Source organism: Mesoplodon bidens (genome assembly GCF_964165515.1).
Source record: "Mesoplodon bidens genome assembly, chromosome: 2".
NCBI lineage: Eukaryota > Metazoa > Chordata > Mammalia > Artiodactyla > Ziphiidae > Mesoplodon > Mesoplodon bidens.
In genome coordinates this window covers 39,414,818-39,429,144 of record NC_138177.1, presented here as the reverse complement: position 1 = coordinate 39,429,144, position 14,327 = coordinate 39,414,818, and positions in this window count along the sequence as shown.

The following is a 14,327-nucleotide window of genomic DNA, read 5'->3' as shown; positions in this document are numbered from 1 at the left end:
CCAGACAGGCAAGGGGACCCCAGTTTTCACCATTGCCAGTCAGAACAGCTCAAGGAAAATGCCAGATTTTGAAGGTAGACTTGCAAATAATAACAAACAAAAAGAATGCCTCCCTTGTTTCCATACCGAAGGGATTGGGCCAAATGATAGAGATTCCAAGAGCTCTTAAAAGAAGGAAAAAGATGTGGCCTTCCCTTCAACTCTCATGCCTGGTGGTCCCCAGAGTGACTGCTGGGGAGATTAAATAGTGAATGTGCTTGTGCTGTCGGAGTTAAAAAGGTCCCTGTCCCCTTGGGTCTGAGCAGGTTGACCAGGGGCCAGAGCAAGACCCAGGATTCGGTTCTGAGGCCTGCTCAGCCCCCTGCTTGTGGCTCCTTAGGACCAAGTTCCATACACAGAAAAGGTGCATGACACTTCAAAATGGGATGTCAGAGAGGGCTCCGGGGATCTCTCAGGGTAGGTGACTCGGGATAAGGGCTCCTGTTACGTCTTGCTGTCGGGAGTACCCAGGCTGCTCCTTACCCCATTTCTCACTCGGTGAGGTCGCCTGGCCCACACCAGCGAGGTGGTCAGGGCAGGGTGTCTTGAAAACCAAGGGGGAGACAAAGTGGGCAAGTTAACACGGAAGTTCCATGGTGTGTGAGCTTTTGTTATATAGTTGATCCTTAGGGTTTCTAGAAATAATGCACAATGAAAGACAAGCTGTGTTGGCTGGACAATAATAGGTTGGCATTTATGGGACCCATCGTCTCCTTGGGCAGCTGTGCCGAGGGAAAAGAAGGTCTTCTGGGGGAGGGACTGCAGGGACCACACACACACATGTCACACAGCCTCAGGTGGAAGGACTGAGGGTTTCCAGGAGGAAGGGAGGGCAGAACCAGGCCAAACACACAGGCTCTGAGGTGACAGTGTCTGGGCAGTTTGTGCTCAGTGGTCAAAGCGCAGACCCTGATACCGTGGAACCACAGCTCCACTCGGTAGTGACCATGTGCTGTGAGCCTAGAAAAGGCACTAAGCCGTCTGTGTCTCTGCATCCTCCGTCTGTGAACGGGAGTAACACTGACAGCAGCCACTCCACTGGAACGCAGTGAGGATTCAGGGAGACACTGCATGTGGTGTCAGCGTAGTGTTCGCACAAGGAAGAGCTCAGCGCATGTGCACTGGTGCCGCAAGGCTGGGAGAAGGGAGGGACCCATACACTTCCACCCCAGCTTCAGCCTTCAGCTCCTCTGGCCCCTCTGAGGAATTTAGTCACTTTCTTGCCAAAGGTATCTGAAGGCCATCCTGTGTGACATGGCCACTTGGGAAATTTTGAACAGCAGTGTTGCTATGGGAGATATTTTAAGTACCAACTCTCCCCATCCTATTGCTCCCCCTGCACAACACCGATGGTTCTCATTCTTTTTTCGATCACAGCCCCTTTGAGAAATGCGTAATAGCTAAGGATCCTCTTGCCTAGACAGTGCATATCCACATATCTGTAGCATTCTGCACTTTATTTCAGGGACATCAGGTTTTGAACCCTGTTCCAGACTTGCAGACTCAAAGACCTAGAGGCATCTCTCTGCTGCCTGACTCCTTCCTCTGAAGCCACACCTACAAAACGCCAAGGGGCAGAGAGACCTACCTCTCTCAATCGCATTCTGAAGTTTACTGTTCAGAAAAATGTGTCAGGTGTCACTATTGCTGTCAGAGTTGCAGCCCTGACAAGGCAGTGGGGATTTGAAAGGAGCCCCGTGAGCCATGTCTTCCCTAGAGACAAGAACATCCATAATAACAAGGAGGGCAGCTAACTTTTCTGGGCACATACTACGTTCCAGACACTGTGCTAAGCTCTTTACGTGCATGATCTTATTTAACCTTCCCAAGACCCCCATGATGGGGGTACTGCCGTGATTCCCATTTCATAGATAAGAAGCTAAGGCACAGAGAGGTTAAATAACTTGTCCAAGGTCACACAAGTCGTGAGTTAAGATTTAAACCCAGTCCCAGAACCCTACTGTCAACCAGTATATTTTTGGCCACCTAGGGACATCACAGGTACCATACTTCCATCCCCTATTTTAACATGCTGAGCATTCACCCTAATAAAAGCACCTTATACTCGAGTGGATGCCAATTCTAGACATACTGAGACTTGATCCTGGGCCAATTTTCTCTTCAAAATGAAACTGCATGGGAAGCAATGCTGAAAGAAAACAGAAGTAGAGTCACAGATGCAGAAAACAAACTTATGGTGACCAGGGGTTGAGGAGGGTAGGGATAAAACTGGGAGATTGGGATTGACATATCACACTACTATAAGTAAAATAGCTAACAAATAAGGACCTACTGTATAGCACAGGGAACTCTACTCAATACTCTGTAATGGCCTATATGGGAAAAGAATCTAAAAAAAGAGCGGATATACGTATATGTATATGATTCTGTGCAGCAGAAACCAACACAACATTGTAAATCAACTATGCTCCAATAAAAATTCTTTAAAAATTTTCTCTTCAGAATGAACCTGCATGGGAAGCAAGGCTGAAAGATGGAGAGAGAGGCTTGGTTTGTATATGAGTCAGGAGAGGAAATTATCTCCCCGTACTCCACCCCCAGCTAAATAGTCATGGGCATCTTTGAGCCGATGATGACTGCAAAACATTCTGGGAACACCCCTGCTCAAACCACAGTGCTGCAAAAGGTGGGTACTAGCATGTGGAGGTAGGGGTACAGGCCTAATACCCCGTCCTGCTTCCCCGGAAGGGAAAGCATGCTTCCCCAGGAAGCTCACAATGTGACCAGAGGCTTACGGACATATTGGGGCAGGACGGAAGGCCTGAGTGCCTGCTCTGCTGGAAGAAGGGATGAGAGTGAGCGGGAGGGAGAGGGCCACCTGCAGGAGGACTGAGTAACCTTCCCGAGGGCGGGAAGAAGGGAGGGAGGGAGGCTGGCCTTGGCAGGAGGGGAGGCGGGCGCAGAGGAAGCAGCAGGATCAGTTCAGGCAGCGAGACAGGGCAGCCCCAGTAGACTTCCCAGGCTGCCCTCCGGGAAGCAGGCAGGAAGGTTGAGTGTATCACGCGGGCCCCACCTCCTGAAGCTCTCTCCACAGCTGCTGGACTGGACACAAAAGCGTGAGGGACAGAGACACCATCTCTGCTGATTTGTACCCAACTCTAGTTCCAGTAGCTGAGAAGCTACATGTGACAGAGAAGCCGAGGTGGGGGGGTGCCCACGTGGCTGTCTGCATTTCCCAGGTAAGTGACTATTTGTGTCGGAGCCAGAAGTGAAGAGCGAGGCCTGAAGGTGGTGGGCAGGGGGAGACGGCGGGAGGCAGCTGCCCTGGGGTGGACGGGGTACCGTCTATGGAGGGAAAGAGGGGCAGGGGCTGGGAGCTGGAACAAGGCCTGTGGCCAGGCTTCTGCAAAGCATCCACGTCCACGGGTGAGGTAGGTGAGCCGGGGCCGCCCCTGGCCGGCAAGCACGGAGGAAGGTCCAGGAAAGGGCTGGGCCCTGCCCGCACCAGGGTGTCAGCGTTCCTCTTCCAGACCGGGAATATTTGTGTCGACTTGGCCAGAAAACCCCAGCCTGAGCCCTTGCCTTCCTCTCGGTCTTCTTGGTGGTCAAGAGAGCACCCTTGGCAGCTACGGGAGGAAGACAGCGGGACATATTCACTGGGGATGTGGCTGCAGACAGAGGGCTTTCCCATCTGGAAAGGCAGACCCGTCAGCTGTGAGCTAGCAGAGGGCTGTGTGCCGCCCTGAGGAGGCTCCCCTGGGGCCCAGAGGAAAGGGATGAGACACATGTTGTGTAGAAGGCGGGGTGGGGAGTGGGTGAGATGAGTGGTCCGTGAACAGCTCTCTGTGAGCATGCACGGCGTGTTGTCCCAGAGAAAGAAAGACGCCTTGGAACCTGCTTCAATCAAATCCAGCGTCCCCTTGCCATCCCGCTGGAAGATCACAGTCCCTGAGCAGGCACATTGGCCTCAGTGAGTCATAGTAAGCTGGTTAGTGCTGTGTCTCCTCTACACACACACACACACACACACACACACACACACACACTCTCTCTCTCTCTCTCTCTCTCTCTAAGAACCACTATGCTGAAAATATGTCGAACTTGGTTTCCTGCCAAGAGGTACGCCAGCTACACTCTGACGTGTTATGGGGTTAGAGCAGAAGGGTCAGAGGGAGGGAGTGATCCCTGGGCTTCGGGTACAAAGGGACACGAGATGCTGGACTCCAGTCCTTACTGCACTGTGTCCTCCCTTTATCTATGGCTTCTGTATCCAAGGAGAGAGTGAGGAGTCCTCCCCGTCGCTGCCCCTCCCCTCCCTCCAGCCCACACAGAGTAACTGGGCTTGTTGTGATCGGGCAGGAGCTGGGGGAAGGGCAGTTTGGTGAGACTGGGGCTAATATAACAGGACACGACCTTACTGTGTGAACCTTGACCACCAAGCTGCGAAGATCATCCACCTAGACACCTCCCAGGAGTCCCGCTGCGGTGCAGAGGAGATGGCAGCACGAGTGACAATGGCCCAGTCACTGAGTGCCAGCCACGTGTGCAGGAGCGTCCCCCACACTGTACAGTAGGGGCAGTATCTCCATCCTGCAGACGAAGAGAACCAGGCTCAGAGATGTTTGTCGACCCACAGGCATACGATTTTGACTATTTGGTCAACATCTGTCGAATGAATGAATCCGTCTTGCTGAGGGATGATGGCACGCCTCCTGCCCTGAAGAGGAGCCCAGCTGGAGCCTATCCCTCTGAGAGGCGTGGAAGGTGGGCGGAGGGCGCAGCGGCTTTCGGAAAGCAAACACTCAGTGACTCATACGCCTAACCACCTCAGGCAAAGGCCTGGCCTCCCTCTCCTGTGCAGGGCAATTTGGGTCAACAGGGTCAGGGAGGAGCCCAGCCGTGAGGCCCCGTAGCCAAGGTGTCTTGGCCCAGAAAACACAAGGGGCTTTGATGCCTCAGAAAGCAGCGGCTCTTCCCACCCCAGGATGCTGCAGCTGCTCTTGGGCAGGGCCCAGCCCCGGGGGCAGGGCCTCAGTGTGGAGGCCACATCGGGGAGCTAGGGCAGCCCCTTGAAGTCAGAAACCCCACGGCTGCTGTCTAGGACCTGTGTGACCTTGGGCAGGTGAGTAATCTCTTGAAACCTCAGTTTTCTGGTCTGTAAAATGGAAAGGATACTATAATAGTAATAGCATCTATCTTAAAGGTTGCTGGGAGGATGAAAGGAAGTCATGCTTGTGAAATGCTCAGCGCATTGCCTGGCTCATAACATTTGTCCAGAAAACGGAACCGCTAGTAATACTGCTCTCTGGGATTCTCAGAAGGTTCCCTCCAGAGCAAAGCAAACTCAGCCCTCGGGTCAGAAATTGCTCCTCCCCCCACCTACACCCCATCCTGCCCCACTCCCCACCCCCCACCCTGGCCTCCACAGAGACCCTCAGTAACCTGTCTCTCACTCCAGCAACTCCTGTAAAACTCACACAAACAATCCTTATTAACCAACCCCAGCAGGCTTTCTTTGTATCTTCAAGCTAAAATAAACTCAATCAGAAAATGCAACTCAAAGCCTCCCTTGTCTCATGGCTTGCTGTCAAAACCCTAAGTCCATACTTTTCAAGTTGGGGTATGTACACCTGTGGGAGCATATGGGGGTATGCCAGGAATACATGAGGCCATGGGATAAATACAGCACACCTGGGGAAAAGTTAAACATTTAAACTGAAGGTAACTTAAAACACGATTTTCATGTTAAAACAGACATGACATAGAATCTATATTCTCATGAACATTTAAGATGAAGCAATACTTCAGAGGTAGTTCAAGCTGCTGGTGGGCATCCCTTTCTCCCTGGGTGCATGTGTCTACCCCGCCCAGCAGCAGGGGGTTCTTCACTGCAAAGGCCTGAGAAGCCCCCCTTAAGCAGAGAGAGGCAGCTGGGTTTCTTCTTGGGAACACGCTGGTGTCTTCCTGACTCACCCCCCATTCTCCCAGGAGCTGGTCCTTGTCTTTGGAAGGGGTGGCCCACGCAGTCCAGTGCCTGGGAAGCAGTCCCAGCTGCCACCATCAACAGATGGCAGGCGGGCTTCCCTGGTGGTGCAGTGCTCGAGAGTCCGCCTGCCAATGCAGGGGACACGGGTTCGTGCCCCGGTCTGGGAAGATCCCACATGCCACAGAGCGGCTGGGCCCGTGAGCCATGGCCGCTGAGCCTGCGCGTCCGGAGCCTGTGCTCCGCAACGGGAGAGGCCACAACGGTGAGAGGCCCACGTACTGAAAAAAAAAAAAAAAAAAAAAGAGGTGGCAGGCTTGCACTCCTGGCAGAAATGGCAAGAGCCGGCCCGGTTTTCAGCTTCCCGACCAGGACGGCAGTTTAAGAGGTCCGAGGAGGACCAGACCTTGCTTCCTGCCCTCTCTCTTCCCCAGGCTCACAGAGAACCCACCTGGCTAGCAGTTGGTGTTTGAGCCCCTGGGAAGGGCAGGGCACAGCTGGCACTCCACAAATGCCCCACGCTTGCCATCCTGACAGCATTGTCTCCTGGGGCTTCGGGCAAGTGGGACCTCCAAAGGATTAAGGGTGACTGGGGAGTTCTCAGCAGGGCCCAGGTCCTCCTTCGCCTGTGAAGGGCAGCAACGTGGCTGGAACGGCTACCAGCTGGACACAGATCTGTAATGAGAACTCAGTCCCCGTGGCCGTGAAGGTGATTAAGTCCATTCTTTGTGATTTTCCTTTTTGCAGGTGTCCCGAGCCAAGTAAAGGTCTGTGTCGGAGAAGCAGGGGTAGAAGGGCCTGCACATATGGCACAGGTGGACCCCCAGGATGGACAGGGTGAGGCATCTCCTCTCTGCAGCTATGACCCCCGGATGCTGTGCCTGAACTTGGAGAGTGAGGATGAGGACCATGGACAGGCAGGAGACAAAGGGGACACTGGTGACACTGGTCAGCAGGCCCATTCAAGGCTCAGCTCCCAAGGGACTCAGGACAACACTGACTTGCCACAGCAGCATCCGTTCCGCAAAAAGGAAGAGAAATTCTCTGACTCCTTTAGTGCAGGAGTCCTGGGGAAGAAACCCATGGCAATGCCTAGGAAGAAGGCCAGCTGGGAAAGAGATGAGTCAAAGATCACCCTGACTCAGGACTCCCCCAGAGCAAGCCCAACTCCCAGTGCCCTCCCCAGGAGCGTCTCACACAAGGGGTTCGGTCAGATGCAACCTCCTAGGGACCCATTACCTGCTGGCAATGATGGAGACTGGAGGGCAAAACTGGACGCTGCTCTAGGTGTCCCATCCAACTTCCCTGGTTCTGGAAGGTATTTCTGTGCACAGAAAGGGATAGACAAGTCCCCAGACAGCTCCTCTCCAGCGTGTGTCCCCAAGGCGGCGGGCAGCTGGGACCCCTCCACGCAGGAGACACATATACCAGCCCAGGGGTCGGCCACCCCGGCCAACCTGGCAGCGGAGGCGCTGGCCAAAGTGCGGAAGGGCTTTAAGGACCAGAACCCGGCGGGCGCCGGGGAGGGCGGGCAGAGGGAGGCGTGTCCCCACAAGCGCCGGCGGGGCGGGCAGGCCTTCCAGAAGCCGCCGGGCGCCAAGCCTTACGCGTGCGAGCTGTGCGGGAAGGTGTACTCCCACCGGGGCACTCTCCAGCAGCACCAACGCGTGCACTCGGGCGAACGGCCCTACCGGTGCCCCTTCTGCGACAAAGCCTACACCTGGTCCTCGGACCACCGCAAGCACATCCGCACGCACACGGGCGAGAAACCCTACCCTTGCCCGGACTGCGGCAAGGCCTTCGTGCGCTCCTCCGACCTGCGCAAACACCAGCGCAACATGCACAGCAACGACAAGCCCTTCCCGTGTGCCGAGTGCGGCCTGACCTTCAACAAGCCGCTGTCGCTGCTGCGCCACCAGCGCACGCACCTGGGCGAGAAGCCCTTCCGCTGCCCCACCTGCGACCGGGAGTTCGCCGTGGCCAGTCGGATGATGGAGCACCAACGCGTGCACTCAGGCGAGCGGCCCTTCCCCTGCCCCACCTGCGGCAAGTGCTTCACCAAATCCTCCAACCTGATCGAGCACCAGACGCTGCACACGGGCCAGAGGCCCTTCAAGTGCGCCGACTGTGGCGTGGCCTTCGCGCAGCCCTCGCGCCTCGCGCGCCACCAGCGCATCCACACGGGCGAGAGGCCCTTTCCTTGCGCACAGTGTGGCCAGGCCTTTGCGCGCTCCTCCACCCTGAAGCGGCACCAACAGATCCACTCCGGGAGGAAGGGCTTCCTCTGCGCCGAGTGCGGCAGGGCTTTCCGCATTGCCTCGGAGCTGGCCCAGCACATTCGGGTGCACAACGGGGAGAGGCCCTACCAGTGTGAGGACTGCGGCCAGGCCTTCACCCGCTCCAACCACCTCCAACGACACCGAGCCAAGCACCGCAGCTGCAAGAAGGAGCCCATCCCCTGCTCCTCGGACGAGTGAGAGATCCATCAGCTGACTCTCAGGGAAGGTGAAGACACGGCCGACCTCGGATGCAGTGAGGAAAAAGACTAGCCCGTTCTGCCCTCAAAGCCATATGCAAATACCGAGAAGGTCCGGGCTGGTCCTATCTAGAGAAAGGTACTTTTCTGTTTTTATGTGAATAAAGGAATCTCCAGATGTGGTCTCTATGGAGGAATCTTCCAAAGCAGCAAATTATACCTCCGGGTGACTCAAATCCATCCAGATGGCTCAGCATTTCACTTTCCTAATGAAATGACTTTACCCTGGGGAATGTCTTTATGAGTCATGGCTTTGAATTAGAGAAGGCCTTTATCTTAAAGAGAGGGGCGTTTATGTCCTATGTTTTGGACCCAGTTATCCTAGAAATCCAGAACAGCCTTAGCATCTGAAAAAGAAGCCCGCATCTCTTCACAGTGGAGCTTAGTAACTGGAACTAATCTGAGTCTCACCCGCAAAATTCACAGGTGCCTCCTCTCTGGCTAATTCTTCTCCTGTTTCCACCCAGGGAGTTTCAATCACATGCTATATTTACAGAGGAATCTGCCCATTTACAGAGACATATGCAAAATTTCTCCCTATGGGCTTGATCCTGGTTCAGGAAGCCTTTTAGGTTCATTTAAACTTGCCAGGATCAAGAGCTCCAATGTGAAGTAAATAAAATAAAGTACCCCTTGCCCAAGTGCAATCAGCTTGTTTCACCATTATTAAAAACAGGTTTGAAAACCTACATGACTCACAGTTATTCTCTAACAAGTTTAACTGAAATTTGCATTACTAACAGCCATTCTTAGAGATGTACTGCTACATACGTTGATTTTGTATAGTTTAAAAGTCAGTAGTTGGGCTTCCCTGGTGGCGTGGTGGTTGAGAGTCCGCCTGCCGATGCAGGAGACACGGGTTGGTGCCCCGGTCCAGGAGGATACCACATGCTGCGGAGCGGCTGGGCCTGTGAGCCATGGCCACTGAGCCTGCGTGTCTGGAGCCGGTGCTCCGCAATGGGAGAGGCCACAACAATGAGAGGCCCGCGTACCACCAAAAAAAAAAAAAAAAAAAAAGTCAGTAGTTGTTAGCTCTGGACCTCAACCGGGAGGAATCCATGACTTCACAGAGTTCCGTTGATGCACAGAGGTAAACAGCACTTCTAATCTTACCAAAGTTAAAGAAGATACTCCACAAAAAGGTACTGTACTCTCCTTTTGAGGATATCTTTACTATAGTCCTAAAATCGCCACCAAAACCTGCCAAATCTGAATTTCACTTGAATTTCAGCTGATTTGGACCCGGGGAGTGACTGCTAAATAGTGTTCTTATGCTTGACACATGGAGTCCAGAGAGAACTGCTAATACATGTCATGCCTTGTTTGACAAAGGTAACCTTAGAGCTCTGACTGCATGCCTGCAGGTTTTGTGTGTTGACTCACTTAGATAGATCTGCATGCCCAAACGACAGAGTTAGCCAGTTCTGGGTCTGGCTGGAGAGCCAGTGGTTGGGTTCCTAGTCCATCTCTATATTCACCAGTGACATGACCTTGAATTCAGCTTCTGCATCTGAATTGGCAAAATAGGAATGATAATAATGGGGTAATAAAAGTGAGCATCAGTCTTCCAGGAGAAGAACTTTGAATTCAAAAGCATCAGATTGGTAGAAAAGTCATAAGAATCAGCCATAACCTTATGACTATGAAGAGAGCAAAGGATAGTATACTTTTTTCTGGGTAGTCAATGAAATATTTGAAAACTGAAGTTACTCTTCCTTTTCTTTGTGTTCCGTTTTTCTTAAGATGGTTGTTAGTAGAGCTTTTCCTAATTAAAATTTTTGGTTTGGCCTATAATTTCTTAAGATGATTGTTCCCCAAACCAGTTCATAGAATGGCTGTATAGAAATCACCTGGGATGTTTGTTAACCATACAAACTTGCTGAATCCTAGCCTTGAATATTGATACAGGTCTATAGTGCATCTTGCAATCTAATTTTTTTTTATTTTATTATTATTTATTTTATTTATTTATTTTTGGCTGTGTTGGGTCTCTGTTGCTGCACGCGGGCTTTCTCTAGTTGTGGTGAGTGGGGACTACTCTTAGTTGCGGTGCGCGGGCTTCTCATTGCAGTGGCTTCTCTTGTTGTAGGGCACTGGCTCCAGGAGCCCGGGCTTTAGGAGTTGTGGCTCACAGGCTCTGGAGCACAGGCTCAGTAGTTGTGCCGCACGGGCTTAGTTGCTCCGCAGCATGTGGGATCTTCCCGGACCAGGGCTCGAACCCATGTCCCCTGCATTGGCAGGAGGATTCTTAACCACTGTGCCACCAGGGAAGCCCCCTTGCAATCTAATTTTTAAAGGCTCTCATGTGTTCTGGTGCACAGCTAAGTTGGGACCACTAGTATAATTAATATACTGGTGATGCTTAAATTTTATTATTTAATAAACAAATAATAGAGGAATAAGAAGTGGGCAATATGGATGAGATCACAGTAGAACTAGACTTAAAATAGGCACAAACTACTGGAACATCTCCTGAGTTGGATATGGTAGACTCAAACTAGCAAGCAAGTTTTGAAGTATCCCATAAGTTCATTTCTGCAGATGAGATGCAGCATCTAGGTATGGCTTCCAGGTGGTTATACTTTTGGGGAGAGAGTGAGTTAATAGGCCAACTAGATTAGTTTGTGCTGGGTACATTTGCTGTATACTGTGTTTCTGGAATATAAGGGTGTATAATGTACTGAATATTATATAATATGCTGAAGAGAACTTCATTAATCCTTCAATGCTTATTACATAAAGAAGTCACATTTTTTTAAAGGAAAATTGTCCCAGACAGTCTTTTCTCACTACATCAGCTGCAAGGGTCATGCTGAGTAGGTATTGCTGGGGGAAAGCAATCCTGTTGCCATAGTCACAGGGCCATTTCATGGTGCACGTAGAAGGCAGCAACACATGGAGTGGCCAGCAGAGAAATCAACCAGCTGCAGGCTGGCTTGACACACATTCTGCCCAGTACTCTGTCCTTCCAAATTAGAGGCCATTGAATCCTCTATTTGAAGAAGAATCAATGCTAGAATACTGGTTATTCTGGCTCAGATTGTTGCCCCTAAGCGATGCTGAGCTACTTTTCTGGTTTTCTATACACCCGCTGTACCTCAAATCTTATTTCCCTAGTATGTAATTTAAAATCAGAGCAGGGCCCTCTTTGTGATAGAAGAAATTTAATGTTTCTCTCTGGACTAGTGCTGTTTCCACGGTTTAGTTTGCCAGAGTTAACTTGGATATACCCAGTAAAACTGTTCATTTGTAAGTTTTCACTTAATAAAAATTCTCCTAATGTATTTACCAGAGTCTACAGTCACCATGATCCACATCCTTTGGATAATAATGATAAGAGTTGGCACTTACAGTGCCAGGAACTGTTTTAAGTGTTTCTCATGTATTAACTGTTTCATTTCTAAAGTAAGCCTTTCTATTCTATTCTATTTTTAAGATGAAGAAATCAAGAGACATTCTGTTTTTTTCTATGTATTTATTTTTTCAACATCTTTATTGGAGTATAATTGCTTTACAGTGGTGTGTTAGTTTCTGCTGTATAACAAAGTGAATCAGCTATATATATACATATATCCCCATATCCCCTCCATCTTGAACCTCCCTCCCACCCTCCCTATCCCACTCCTCTAGGTGGTCACAAAGCACCGAGCTGATTTCCCTGTGCTATGCAGCTGCTTCCCACTAGCTATCTATTTTACATTTGGTAGTGTGTATATGTCAAGGCTATTCTCTCACTTCGTCCCAGCTTACCCTTCCCCTGCACCGTGGCCTCAGGTCCATTCTCTATGTCTGCATCTTTATTCCTGTCCTGCCTCTAGGTTCATTAGAACGATTTTTTTTTTTTAGATTCCATATATATGTGTTAGCATACGGTATTTGTTTTTCTCTTTCTGACTTATTTCACTCTGTATGACAGACTCTAGGTCCATCCACCTCACTACAAATAACTCTGTTTCCTTTCTTTTTATGGCCGAGTAATATTCCATTGTATATATGTGCCACATCTTCTTTATCCATTCATCTGTCGATGGACATTTAGGTTGCTTCCATGTCCTGGCTATTGTAAATAGTGCTGCAATGAACATTGTGGTACAAGAGACATTCTATTTTTAAGATGCAGAAATCAAGAGACAAAAAAGTTATATTGCCCAAGATATCATAGCTAGAAAGTAGCATAATAATGACTTGATATCCTGGCTCCAGAGACTGTGTTCTTAACCACAGAGCTAACTGCTTCTATTTGGTACAGAGGAATACCCTGAAATTCTTGATAACATGTGTTTTCAAAGTGGGTGATCATAAATTCAAGGGAAGATAAAAGTTGAAACACAGCACAGCAGAAACCACAGTGTGACTCTAGGAAGGAGACCTGTGAATTACTTAAGAATGGGTCTGGGAGACCCTGGGTTGACAGCTGTTAATCATTAATTCCTTTGAAAAGCTGTCAGTGACCTGGTCAGAGGGAAGGAATTGAATCTAAAGGAACGATGGTTCCCTGAAGACCTACCATTACTTCATCTCACTGAGGAAAGAAACATTCTGTGCCTATGCTGCACACAGAAAAATACAGCAGCAATGAACCTTGGCACTCAGCGTTTACACAACATTTTATAAACCAAATGCACGCACACTGAACAGTTATAGTACCCCCAATATGAACACAATAGATCACCCAGGAGTTCCAAGTAGGCCTTAAAAAATCTTATTTGGAAGGAAATTTTGTGTAAAGCATCAATTTAATTGCTAAAATACTCAAGCAGATGTCATTGCTAGGCTCAGAACTAGACTATGAACTACAGACTCAATTACCCATGAAAATATTGCCAGAGATAGAATGACTCAATATTTCATCAAAAGAGAAAAAGGCATCTTTTTAAAGTTGAGGGGGAAGCTCATTTTTTATATCAATTGCCCTCTTTCCATTCTGTATAAAACCATGCCAGTATAATTAAAATTTTCCCACTATGGCTGGATAATATTTTAAAATCTTCCTTTTCCTTGTTTTCTCCTCAGTCAAATTGGCTCAGAGTTTCACTGACTCATCTCAGGAGTGTCAGGCTGTTAGTAGATTGGCTCAATGAGTGAATGGAGTGTCTATAAAACATAACCGATGATTAAGATTTAAAGAAAAACAGTAGGGAAGCAAGGATTCCGTCTGATAGTTCAGATGAAATCAAGGACAAGTGGGGATAATACATTAAATGAGAAGATGCCTGAGATTTCAAAGGTGTAGTCAATTAGGCTTGATGACAGGATAATAACAACTACTATTTAGTGAACAATTTTTAGCGGTCAGACACTACATTCATTATCCCAATTAATCCTTACAATGGTCTGTTATGGGAGACCCTTGAGAAATATTCCTATGTGGGGTCCGCAACAATTTTCCATTCCAGGAAAGCAGGTGAGATTAATAGATCTTAGCTTTGTCTATTATTGTTAAGCAAGGGTCACTAAATCATTAGAGCCTGTGTACGCCTTCCAAGAAATAGGTTGCATACCTGCAACAAGGAGAACGTGCAGCAAATCCCCTGCCTTTTGATTTAGAAGTCATGCTTGCTTACATTTGTATTTTCCATCATTGTGGTGGTTTAAAAAATATATCCACATAAGTGTCCATCAACAGGTAAGTGGGTAAAGAAGATGTGGTATATGTATGCAGTGGAATATTATTTCAGTGATGACAATGAGGGAAATCCTACTATTTGTGACAACATGGGTGGACATGTTGAGAACATTATGGTAAGTGAGATAAGTCAGACAGAGAGAGCCAAACACTGTATGATATCCTTATATGTGGAAACTAAA